The 12,378-nt window shown below is 42.6% G+C and overlaps 1 protein-coding gene across 1 annotated transcript in view; it reads right to left on the bottom strand.

The window, feature by feature from the left end:
* nap1l4b (nucleosome assembly protein 1-like 4b) overlaps positions 1 to 12,096 on the bottom strand; it is an 89,322-nt gene extending 77,226 nt beyond the window's left edge. Inside the window, exon 1 of the mRNA XM_051923498.1 lies at positions 11,990 to 12,096. The gene's annotated coding sequence lies outside the window, so the exon portion shown is untranslated. The remainder of the gene's footprint in view (positions 1 to 11,989) is intronic.
* Positions 12,097 to 12,378: the final 282 nt, after the last annotated feature.

Raw genomic sequence — 12,378 nt, 5'->3', positions numbered from 1 at the left:
GGACTGGCATTACCTGAACGACACCATTCCAGGACGATGGATTGGAAGAGGTGGACAACAAGATCTTTCTCATCGTCTATGGGATCCCAGGTCTCCAGACCTTATCCCCTGCGATTTTTATCTATGGGGTGTCGCACACGTGCACTTAGGAGGCAGTCAAAAAGCCTAAAGGCGAGTGAAATATCGCAAGACAGGGGGTTGTCACATGGTACTTACCTAAATCTCCCCTTCTTCTCAGCAGGAAAACCAAAGAAAAATAAGAAAGCTACTTCCGGGCTCCAAGATGGCCGCCGGGACGTCACTTCCGGCAACTCCTGATGACATCACTTCCAGTTTCCTGTCAACCATTTTCTGCTTTCATTTTCTTTTATTGTATAAAAACGCCATTTTCCCACTGTAAATCATCAACTGCTTATACAAATTGATTTTGATCATCATAACATTTCTTTTTGTGGTTTTTTTTCTTGTCCGTTGGACAATATACGGGGATGGTCCCCAAAACTTCTTTTTGTGACGCTTCGTTTTGTTTCTAAAGAAGATATTTCCACAGGGGGTACATTAAAGAAAGAGTATTTGTTCCACCTATGCCTGCTAATCTTCAAGATTTATGACATCGAATTGAGGAAGCTGTGAATTCAGTAACTAGTGTCCAGTTGACTCGTGTGTGGCAAGAAATGGTCTACCGTTTTGATGTTTGTCTCGCTACACATGGTGCTCATGTTGACTGCATGTAACCTCAAGGACCATAGGGTGAAACTTTGAACTTTCCTCTATCCAGTGACTATTTAAAGGGCTTATGTAAAAAGCCAAATGTCACCATGGGGACAAATAAACTTCTATCTATCTAAAGACATGTACTGCTAAATTGACCAGTTATGAGTAAGTGCAAGTGCATACATTGAGTATACTGTATTTTGGACACTTAAACCCATCTGGGTTTGTTCTGTCATGCATCTAAAGAAAGTCACCTACCAAAAATTCTCAAAGCTGCTCAATTCGGTTCAGTCATGGAGTACTGGAGCAAATCCCTTTAGTACTGGTCACATGCAAATAATAATTTCCTCATACTTTGTACACCTGACAATAATAATACTAGAAGTCCAAGGCAGGGAACGTGGCACTACCCTTCACACCACCACGCTAATAAAGAGGCAAACTTGAAATTACTGATTAGCCTAACCCAGCAAAGTCAGACCTGAAAGGGCGTAGTGGCTGCCTGCAGGATTTCGTTCCAACCGGACTGCTTAATTAGAAACCATCCTTATCTTGATCAAGGTTGCTGGAATCTTTCCCAACAAGCCTAGGGTGCAAAACAGAAATATCAACTGCACAGGGCACCAGTCCATGGCAAGGCAAACACACACAGGCCAATTCAGCAATGACAGTCCACTTAACCTGTATATCTTTGGACTGTGGGAGGAAACCTATAGAGACACAGGGAGAAAACGTACAAACTCCACACAGAGAGGACCTGGGACATGAACACTGGTCTCCGTTCTATAAGCTGACTCCAGCTGGATCTTAATGCAGTCAGGAGAAGCTGCTGTATTACTGAGCTTGCCTTGTAAATTTTGTCTATCCAAAAAATAAAAATAAATGGACAAGTCATCAGTACTCAGTTGTTCGATGAACCTTTAGAAATAAAATGACAAATTCTGATATCTATTTTTATAATTGCAATTGAACTGGTTTGCTCTGTAGCTCTTTCTCATAGTTGTGTTTTTATGTTGTTTATGCATTTGACATACTGTATGCCAGTCTTCTTTAAAAACGAATCAATACCATCAGAGTAGAAGAAATAACACCCTTCCTATTCATCCTATCTACCTCAGATGTCAGGTGTAACACTGTGTGATTTCATCTACGAAATGACATAGTGATACAAATAGAAGGATCTATCAGGAGAGTGGAGAAGCATGACTGAAGAACTTTGGTGGAGTACCTTCTTTAGAAAAAAGACAACACCCACTGCCTCTGGGCAAAACAGAGGAGCACCTGCACTGCAGTCTAACCAGGATGTATATATATATATATATATATATATATATATATATATATATATATATATATATATATATATATATATATATATATATATATATATATAATATAATATATACAGGGCTGTTCTCCCCGTGTCTGCGTGGGTTTCCTCCGGGCGCTCCGGTTTCCTCCCACAGTCCAAAGACATGCAGGTTAGGTGGATTGGCAATCCTAAATTGGCCCTAGTGCGTGCTTGGTGTGTGGGTGTGTTTGTGTGTGTCCTGCGGTGGGTTGGCACCCTGCCCAGGATTGGTTCCTGCCTTGTGCCCTGTGTTGGCTGGGATTGGCTCCAGCAGACCCCCATGACCCTGTGTTCGGATTCAGCGGGTTGGAAAATGGATGAATGGATGGATGGATATACAGGGCTATTCCAAATGAAAGAGCAGATTTCAAAAATGTATTTCATACAAACTATATAAGACAGAAACACATTCCACACATCACTGGATAGAGGAAAGTTCAAAGTTTGGTCCTATGGTCCTTGAGGTTGTATACACTCAACATAAGCACCATGTGTAGCATCACAAACATCAAAACGGTAGACCATTTCTTGCCACACATGAGTCAACTGGTCTCTTGTTACTGAATTCACAGCTTCCACAATTCAATGTCGCAAATCTTGAAGATTAGCAGGCATAGGTGGAACAAACACTCTTTCTTTAATGTACCCCCATTGATAAAAATTGCAGGGGGTAAGGTCTGGAGACCTGGGAGGCCATAGATAATGAGCAAGATCTTGCTGTCCACCTCTTCCAATCCATCGTCCTGGAATGGTGTCCTTCAGGTAACGCTGGACCTCCAAGTGGAAATGAGGCGGGGCACCATCTTCAAAGATAATGAAGTCAGCACTCGGTGGCATACACTAGTACTTTTAGGCAGGCTTTTAAACTTTGAGCTTTCCTCTATCCAGTGATGTGTGGAATGTGTTTCTGTCTGATACAGTTTGTTTGAAATACATTTTTGAAATCTGCTCTATTATTTTGAATAGCCCTGTATAGATAGATAGATAGATAGATAGATAGATAGATAGATAGATAGATAGATAGATGTGAAAGGCACTATATAATAGATAGATAGATAGATAGATAGATAGATAGATAGATAGATAGATAGATAGATAGATAGATAGATAGATAGATAGATAGATAGATAGATGTGAAAGGCACTATATAATAGATAGATAGATAGATAGATGTGAAAGGCACTATATAATAGATAGATAGATAGATAGATAGATAGATAGATAGATAGATAGATAGATAGATAGATGTGAAAGGCACTATATAATAGATAGATAGATAGATAGATAGATAGATAGATAGATAGATAGATAGATAGATAGATAGATAGATAGATAGATAGATAGATAGATGTGAAAGGCACTATATAATAGATAGATAGATAGATAGATAGATAGATAGATAGATAGATAGATAGATAGATAGATAGATAGATAGATAGATAGATAGATAGATAGATAGATAGATAGATAGATAGATTGGCCACAATGTTTTTTGTGTAGTATGATTGCTGTTATCTTTGAGATTAATAACATTTCTTTCCATTTGTCTGGACAGTGCATTCTTGAAAAACGTCTACTTAACAATAAATACACAACACTCAAGTCTGAGCATTTCAGGTAATCACAGCCTAGAACTATAAGCAGTTATCTCACCAATTAAGAGCAATATGATACAGTGAAATTGTCTTCTTCTTCATCTTTTCCCACTTGTTTGTGGGGTTGATGTGCTTGATCAGCCCTCTCCAAACATCTCGGTCCTGTACCTCCTCCCCAGTCTGCCACCTTTTCCTTCAGATATTGTTTTACTTTTTCCACCTCTGCTTTACCCTTCCTCGTTCTCCCTTCCATTGGACTTCCATTCCCATCACTATTTTGCCCACATATTCTTTGTCTGTCCTCATCACATGTCCATACCACTTCAACCTACTTTCTTGTACCTTCTTAGATATCCCTCCCACTTTTGTTGTACCTCTGATTAATTGTCTCATTTTTTATTCTTTCTGTCCTTTTTCATAACTCCACACATCCATCTCAACATTTTCATTTCTGCCACATCTAACCTCTTCTCCCGCTGTTCTCACTTTACTGTCCAATGTCTCAGGTCCACACATTATTGCTGGTCTCACCACTATCTTAACCTCACCTTTAACCTTCACCTTAATTCTCTGATCACACAATACTGCTGATACCTTCTTCCAATTGTTCCATCCACACAGCACTATATGGGTTATCTCTGCATCTAATTTTCCATCTTGGGCTTCCACTGATCCTAGATGTTTAAACTTCTCCACACTTTTCTCCACACTCTCCTTGTAAGCTAACTTCTGATCAAGCTGATCATCATTAAACTTCACATATTTTGTCATCTTTCTATTTATCCTGAGCCTTCGGTCTTCCAAAGCCCTTCTCCTTTCTTCCAACTTCCTCTCCACTTCTTCTTTTCTAGTGCTACTCAACACAGTATCATCAGTGAAAAGCCTACATCAGGGAAATTGCCTTTTATCCTATGACTCAACACATCCATAACCAGATCAAAGAAGTGACGACTTAGAGAAGATTCCTGGTGCAGACCTACTTGAACTGATGCAGATCTGCTTGAACTACTTGCCTGTTAACCCCAACACTGCTTTAAACCAACTCCTCGTGCCGTCATGCATATCCTGGTCAATCCTCACACACTTCTCTGATCCTCTTTCCTCTCTCATGTACCTCCAGATTTTGTTACATTTCGATATTACACAGTGAAAGCACTACACTGAACAGATTTTCATAAAATATACATGGAGGGAGTACAAGTCAAGTCAAGTTGGGGAGCATGCACTGGTACATTGCGTTGCTGCACCCACTACACGACAAAACAACTCGGGATCCCGGATGACAACCCCTCAGGCAGACACGGGTTCCAGTCCAACCCTCCGGAAATGACCCTCTATCTGTCACAGCCAGGTGTTACGTGGGCGTCCCCTTGGCCTGGTCCAGCCACTCGGATACTCAACAATGAGGATCTTACAAGCTGGATCACCCTCGGGGAAATGCACCACATGGCCATAGTGCCATAACTGACACTCCCTCACAATGCAGGTCATGTGCCTCATTCGGGACTCCATGAGCAACACAAAGTCAAACCAACGGTACCCAAGGATTTTCCGGAGAGACACAGTACCAGAAGGAGTCCAGTCTTCATCTCAGGTCACTGGATAGCGTCCATGTCTCGCAACCATATAGCAAGACAGGAAGCACCAGGACTCTAAAGACTTGGACCTTCGTCCTTTTGCATAGATATTGGGAGCACCCCCTTTCCAGCGACCTCATGACCCCCCCCATTCGTCTACTGACTTCATAGGAAGACATGAATGTCACTGCCGAGATAAGTAAACCTCTCGATGCGGTCGACACTCTCTCCACAGACAGACACACTGCTGATGGCCGTGCCCAAGAGGTCATTAAAGGCCCGGATGTTGGTTTTTATCAGGACACTCGCAGACTCTCAGACTCCTCACTCACTTGAGAGCCCTGATCAGAGCCTCAATTGAATCCACGAAGATCATAACATCATTGGCAAAGTCAAGATCCATGAATCTTTCTTCACCAACAGATGCCCCACAGCCGCTGGACCCCCATGACCTTGCCCAACTCCCAGTCCGTACAAGCATTGAACAGAGTAGGAACAGAACACACCGCTGACGAACCCCAGAATGAACTGGGAAAAACACAGAGGTCCTGCCTCCACTCTGCCCAGCACTCACAGTACCAATGTACAGGCCGGCCATGATATCCAGCAACCTCGTAAAGTGTTTGACTCAGCTGATCGAGCTGCCCTGTGAGACATCCACTCGAGGGAGTACAGTACAGTGATCCCTCGCTATATCGCGCTTCGCCTTTCGCGGCTTCACTCTATCGCGGATTTTATATGTAAGCATATTTAAATATATATCGCGGATTTTTTGCTGGTTCGCGGATTTCTGAGGACAATGGGTCTTTTAATTTCTGGTACATGCTTCCTCAGTTGGTTTGCCCAGTTGATTTCATACAAGGGACGCTATTGGCAGATGGCTGAGAAGCTACCCAGCTTACTTTTCTCTCACTCTTGCGCTGACTTTCTCTGATCCTGACGTAGGGGGTGTGAGCAGGGGGGCTGTTCGCACACCTAGACGATATGGACGCTCGTCTAAAAATGCTGAAAGATTATCTTCACGTTGCTATCTTCTGTGCAGCTGCTTCTTGAAGCGACATACTGCACGGTGCTTCGCATACTTAAAAGCTCGAAGGGCACGTATTGATTTTTGATGTTTGTTTTTCTCTCTCTCTCTCTATCTGTCTCTCTCTCTCTCTCTCTCTGCTCCTGACGGAGGGGGTGTGAGCTGCCGCCTTCAACAGCTTTGTGCCGCGGTGCTTCTCATACTTAAAAGCCAAACAGCCCTGTTGATTTGTTTGCTTTCCTCTCTCTTTCTGACAGTATGTGCTCCTGACGCACACTCCTTTGAAGAGGAAGATATGTTTGCATTCTTTTAATTGTGAGACTGAACTGTCATCTCTGTCTTGTCATGGAGCACAGTTTAAACTTTTGAAAAAGAGACAAATGTTTGTTTGCAGTGTTTGAATAATGTTCCTGTCTCTCTACAACCTCCTGTGTTTCTGCGCAAATCTGTGACCCAAGCATGACAATATAAAAATAACCATATAAACATATGGTTTCTACTTCGCGGATTTTCTTATTTCGCGGGTGGCTCTGGAACGCAACCCCCGCGATGGAGGAGGGATTACTGTATAAGTAAAAGTACAGTAAGTAAAGACGTAGTTAGCACCTATACGGATTACTGATGAGATTGGTAGTTTTCATCTAATCAGGAAAAGTGCATCTCTGTAGCATTGGAGTCAGTGATAGAGACTCAAGTAATGTTATTTTGGTTTTATGTTGGGCCTTTTGTAATAAGCACCACTGAAGGCACATTTCAGCTGTTTTCATATTTATAAAATGTTACCACAGGCAGATGAGATCATTCACTGGGGAATCACACAATGAGTCAGTTGCGAAAATGAACCTTTGTCCTTATGACTCATCAAAAAAAAGGGAGCAGTACTGTAGACGCAAAGGTGGTGGGTCCAAATCCCACTACTGACACTGCGTGACCCTGAGCAAGTCACTTCATCGGTCTGGTCTCCATTTGGAACAATGAAAGAAATGTAACCAATTGTATTTCAAATGTTGTAAGTCTTTTTGGAAGAAGACGCCAGCCAAATAAATAATGATTTACAATAAATGAACAGGCAATTACAACCCCAAATCAGAAAAAGTTGGGACAGTGTGGAAAATGTGAATAAAAAAAGAAAAAAGCAAGTTATAAATTCTCCTCAAATTTTATTTCATTGCAGACAGTATGAACACAAGATAATTCATGTTTTGTTTTGTCAACATCATTTGATTTGTTAATAAATATCCATTCTTGCCATTCAGGCTTGCAACACATTCCAAAAAAAGTTGGGATGGGGGCAATTAAGGGGTAGTAATGAGGTATAATAACTAAATAATGATGTGATTTGAAACTGGTGATGTTAACAGGTGATTGCAATCATGACTCGGTACAAAAGCAGCATCGAGGAAAGAAAGGCCTACTCCTTTAGGAGCAAAGATGGGCAGAGGATCGCCAGTTTGCCACCACGTGCGGGCAAAAATCTTTGAAATGATGAAGAAAAACGTTTCTCAAAGACAGATAGGAGGAGATTTAGGCATTTCTCCCTCTACAGTGCATAACATAGTGAAAAGAATCAGGGAATCTGGAGAAATTACCGTGCGCAAAGGCCAAGGGCGCAAGCCTAAACTGAATGGCCGTGATCTCCGAGCCCTCAGACGGCACTGCATTAAAAACCGTCATTCATCAATAAATGATATAACTGCGTGGGCTCAGGACTACTTCAGGAAGTCACTCTCAAGCACTACAGTACGTAGTTACATTAGGAAATGCCAGCTAAAACTGTACTGTGCCAAAAGGAAGCCCTACATAAATAGTGTCTAGAAGCGCCGTCGACTTCTCTGGGCTCGGAGGCATCTGGGATGGTCCATTGTGCAGTGGAAACGTGTATTGTGGTCAGACGAATCGGTTTTTCACATCTTTTTTGGAAGAAATGGACGCCGTGTGCTGCGGACCAAAGAGGAAAAGGACCATCCAGACTGTTACCAGATACAAGTCCAAAAGCCAGGGTCTGTCACGGTATGGGGTTGTGTCAGTGCCTTCGGCAAAGGTAACTTGCACTTCTGCGATGGCACCATCAATGCTGAGAAGTATATCTCAGTTTTGGAGGAACAAATGCTGCCTTCAAGACGACGTCTTTTCTAGGGACGCCCATGCTTATTTCAGCAAGACAATGCCAAACCACATACTGCGCGCATAACAAAGGCATGGCTGCGTAAGTCGAGGGTGCGGATGCTTGACTGGCCTGCCTGCAGCCCTGATTTGTGTCCTATAGAGAATGTTTGGCGCATTTTGAAACGAAAAATGCGTCAACGAAGACCCCGTACTGTTGCGCACCTAAAACGTTGTTTGCAGGAAGAATAGGACACACTAACACCTGCAACACTTAGTCACTTGATTTCTTCAATGCCTAAACGTCTTTTAAGTGTTGTTAAAAGACAGGGGAACTGTACAAAGTGGGAAATGCTGTACTGTCCCGACTTTTTTTGAAATGTGTTGCAAGCCTGAATGGCAAGAATGGATATTTATTTACAAATCAAATGATGTTGACAAAAAAAAACATGAATTATTTTGTGTTCATACTGTCTGCAATGAAATAAAATTTGAGGAGAATTTATAACTTGCTTTTTTCTTTTTTTATTCACATTTTCCACACTGTCCCAACTTTTTCTGATTTGGGGTTGTACAACACAACTGTTTTTCCAACCATCCATCGTCCAACCCGCTGAATCCGAACACAGGGTCACGGGGGTCCGCTGGAGCCAATCCCAGCCAACACAGGGCACAAGGCAGGGAACCAATCCCGGGCAGGGTGCCAACCCACCGCAGGACCCACACAAACACACCCACACACCAAGCACACACTAGGGCCAATTTAGAATCGCCAATCCACCTAACCAGCATGTCTTTGGACTGTGGGAGGAAACCGGAGCGCCCGGAGGAAACCCACGCAGACACGGGGAGAACATGCAAACTCCACGCAGGGAGGACCCGGGAAGCGAACCCAGGTCTCCTAACTGCAAGGCAGCAGCGCTACCCACTGCGCCACCGTGCCGCCCACAACTGTTTTTACATTTGAATAATCTGATTTGAAAAATTGGTCATTTGTGGAATCTGACAGCAAATGCCCCCATATTTGCAGAAGTGTGCATGGGAAGCTGATATGTGTCACTCAGGGCAACACAGCGTCATCTGCAAAAACGGGGTTATATTTTTGTTGTTTTATGCATCTCTTTTCAAACTGGATGTTAATATCACATATACAGAATTCAGTGAAGTTGCCACTTGTATGTCAGTTCAATGTACAACACTGTCCCGGTCCTGCACAATACTCGAGATTGTTTACCAGTCAAAACGTAGACCTTAGCTTGAAACCTGACACGCAGCACTTCACAATAAAACTAACATTCAAAAGTGAATATATACAGTGGTGTGAAAAACTATTTGCCCCCTTCCTGATTTCTTATTCTTTTGCATGTTTGTCACACAAAATGTTTCTTATCATCAAACACATTTAACCATTAGTCAAATATAACACAAGTAAACACAAAATGCAGTTTGTAAATGGTGGTTTTTATTATTTAGGGAGAAAAAAAAATCCAAACCTACATGGCCCTGTGTGAAAAAGTAATTGCCCCCTGAACCTAATAACTGGTTGGGCCACCCTTAGCAGCAATAACTGCAATCAAGCGTTTGCGATAACTTGCAATGAGTCTTTTACAGCGCTCTGGAGGAATTTTGGCCCACTCATCTTTGCAAAATTGTTGTAATTCAGCTTTATTTGAGGGTTTTCTAGCATGAACCGCCTTTTTAAGGTCATGCCATAGCATCTCAATTGGATTCAGGTCAGGACTTTGACTAGGCCACTCCAAAGTCTTCATTTTGTTTTTCTTCAGCCATTCAGAGGTGGATTTGCTGGTGTGTTTTGGGTCATTGTCCTGTTGCAGCACCCAAGATCGCTTCAGCTTGAGTTGACGAACAGATGGCCGGACATTCTCCTTCAGGATTTTTTGGTAGACAGTAGAATTCATGGTTCCATCTATCACAGCAAGCCTTCCAGGTCCTGAAGCAGCAAAACAACCCCAGACCATCACACTACCACCACCATATTTTACTGTTGGTATGATGTTCTTTTTCTGAAATGCTGTGTTCCTTTTACGCCAGATGTAACGGGACATTTGCCTTCCAAAAAGTTCAACTTTTGTCTCATCAGTCCACAAGGTATTTTCCCGAAAGTCTTGGCAATCATTGAGATGTTTCTTAGCAAAATTGAGACAAGCCCTAATGTTCTTTTTGCTTAACAGTGGTTTGCGTCTTGGACATCTGCCATGCAGGCCGTTTTTGCCCAGTCTCTTTGTTATGGTGGAGTCGTGAACACTGACCTTAATTGAGGCAAGTGAGGCCTGCAGTTCTTTAGACGTTGTCCTGGGTCTTTTGTGACCTCTCGGATGAGTCGTCTCTGCGCTCTTGGGGTAATTTTGGTCGGCCGGCCACTCCTGGGAAGGTTCACCACTGTTCCATGTTTTTGCCATTTGTGGATAATGGCTCTCACTGTGGTTCGCTGGAGTCCCAAAGCTTTAGAAATGGCTTTATAACCTTTACCAGACTGATAGATCTCAATTACTTCTGTTCTCATTTGTTCCTGAATTTCTTTGGATCTTGGCATGATGTCTAGCTTTTGAGGTGCTTTTGGTCTACTTCTCTGTGTCAGGCAGCTCCTATTTAAGTGATTTCTTGGTTGAAACAGGTGTGGCAGTAATCAGGCCTGGGGGTGGCTACGGAAATTGAACTCAGGTGTGATACACCACAGTTAGGTTATTTTTTAACAAGGGGGCAATTACTTTTTCACACAGGGCCATGTAGGTTTGGATTTTTTTTCTCCCTAAATAATAAAAACCATCATTTAAAAACTGCATTTTGTGTTTACTTGTGTTATATTTGACTAATGGTTAAATGTGTTTGATGATCAGAAACATTTTGTGTGACAAACATGCAAAAGAATAAGAAATCAGGAAGGGGGCAAATAGTTTTTCACACCACTGTATTTTTTAAATAATGAACACTACCTATTTATACATTTCCAGAATCCACTTATTTTGATTCAGGGTCAGGGAGCTAGAGCCTGTCCCAGTAAGGCAGGAGCTCCATCAGTCCATTGAAGGGACACACATGTACCCATACTCAAACCCAGACAATGTATGGCCACTAAGTAATGCAACATCCAAATTCATGAGATGTAATAAGAAAAACCCACCGAGACAGGCAGTCAGAGTGCAGTCCTGACACAGAGATTTCAAATCTGTATTCCTGGAGCAGTAATGCAGTGGAGCTAACAAGTTCACACCATTGTGATTAACACGTACGCTGTATATGTGACGATATTAACCTGTCACCGGTAAAAAGCAACTGTCTGTTGGTATGTGACCGGACTCTCTGGACCACACAGACAGCCAGTGTCAACAGACACAGCGTATAAAAATATTTTATAGGACACTCGTTATTTAAAAAAACAAAAACAACTTTTGTAATTGAATGCATGTTACGGTCCACACATTCGTGAGTGTTCATGCGTTAATTGTGGTCATCTCGAAGCAATTCAGGTAATAGGGCTGAGAGATCAGTGTCACGTAACGGAGAAGTTCAAAGTGCGCAATAACAGTTCTCAACGAAAAAGAAATGAAGCCTAAATACTGAGAACGAGACGCGCCGGGGCTACAATCGCGTCTTCACCCACCTCGTCATCTGTGTCTGTCGCAGCTCAAGCTTCGGGACACGGCGACGACTGCAGCGGACCGTCTCAGGCACCAGCGTAATAACGGTTTTGTACTCGGAAGTGACGTCACCGCATACAGAATGAAGTTCAAGTCCGGTGCTCAAGCTGCCGATGCTCAACCAATCAAGAAGAAACCCGACGAAGATTCCGTTGTTTTTCAGCATTAGATACACCGTTATGGTTGCGCATGCACCTGATCCAAGGTCGAATCATCTGAGTGAGCGCAGTCTAATGGACTTGATTTACTGATGTACGGACTAGGCTGTACGGAGCAAGTTGACACTGCGCGATATTTCACAGCGATTACCTGCTGGCACCACAAGGTCTAAGTGCAGACTTTATTACCAAAC

Source organism: Erpetoichthys calabaricus, chromosome 2 (assembly GCF_900747795.2).
Source record: "Erpetoichthys calabaricus chromosome 2, fErpCal1.3, whole genome shotgun sequence".
In the NCBI taxonomy this organism is placed as follows: domain Eukaryota; kingdom Metazoa; phylum Chordata; class Cladistia; order Polypteriformes; family Polypteridae; genus Erpetoichthys; species Erpetoichthys calabaricus.
Note: the sequence above shows the minus strand (reverse complement) of the source record. Positions and strands in the feature narration are given on the sequence as shown.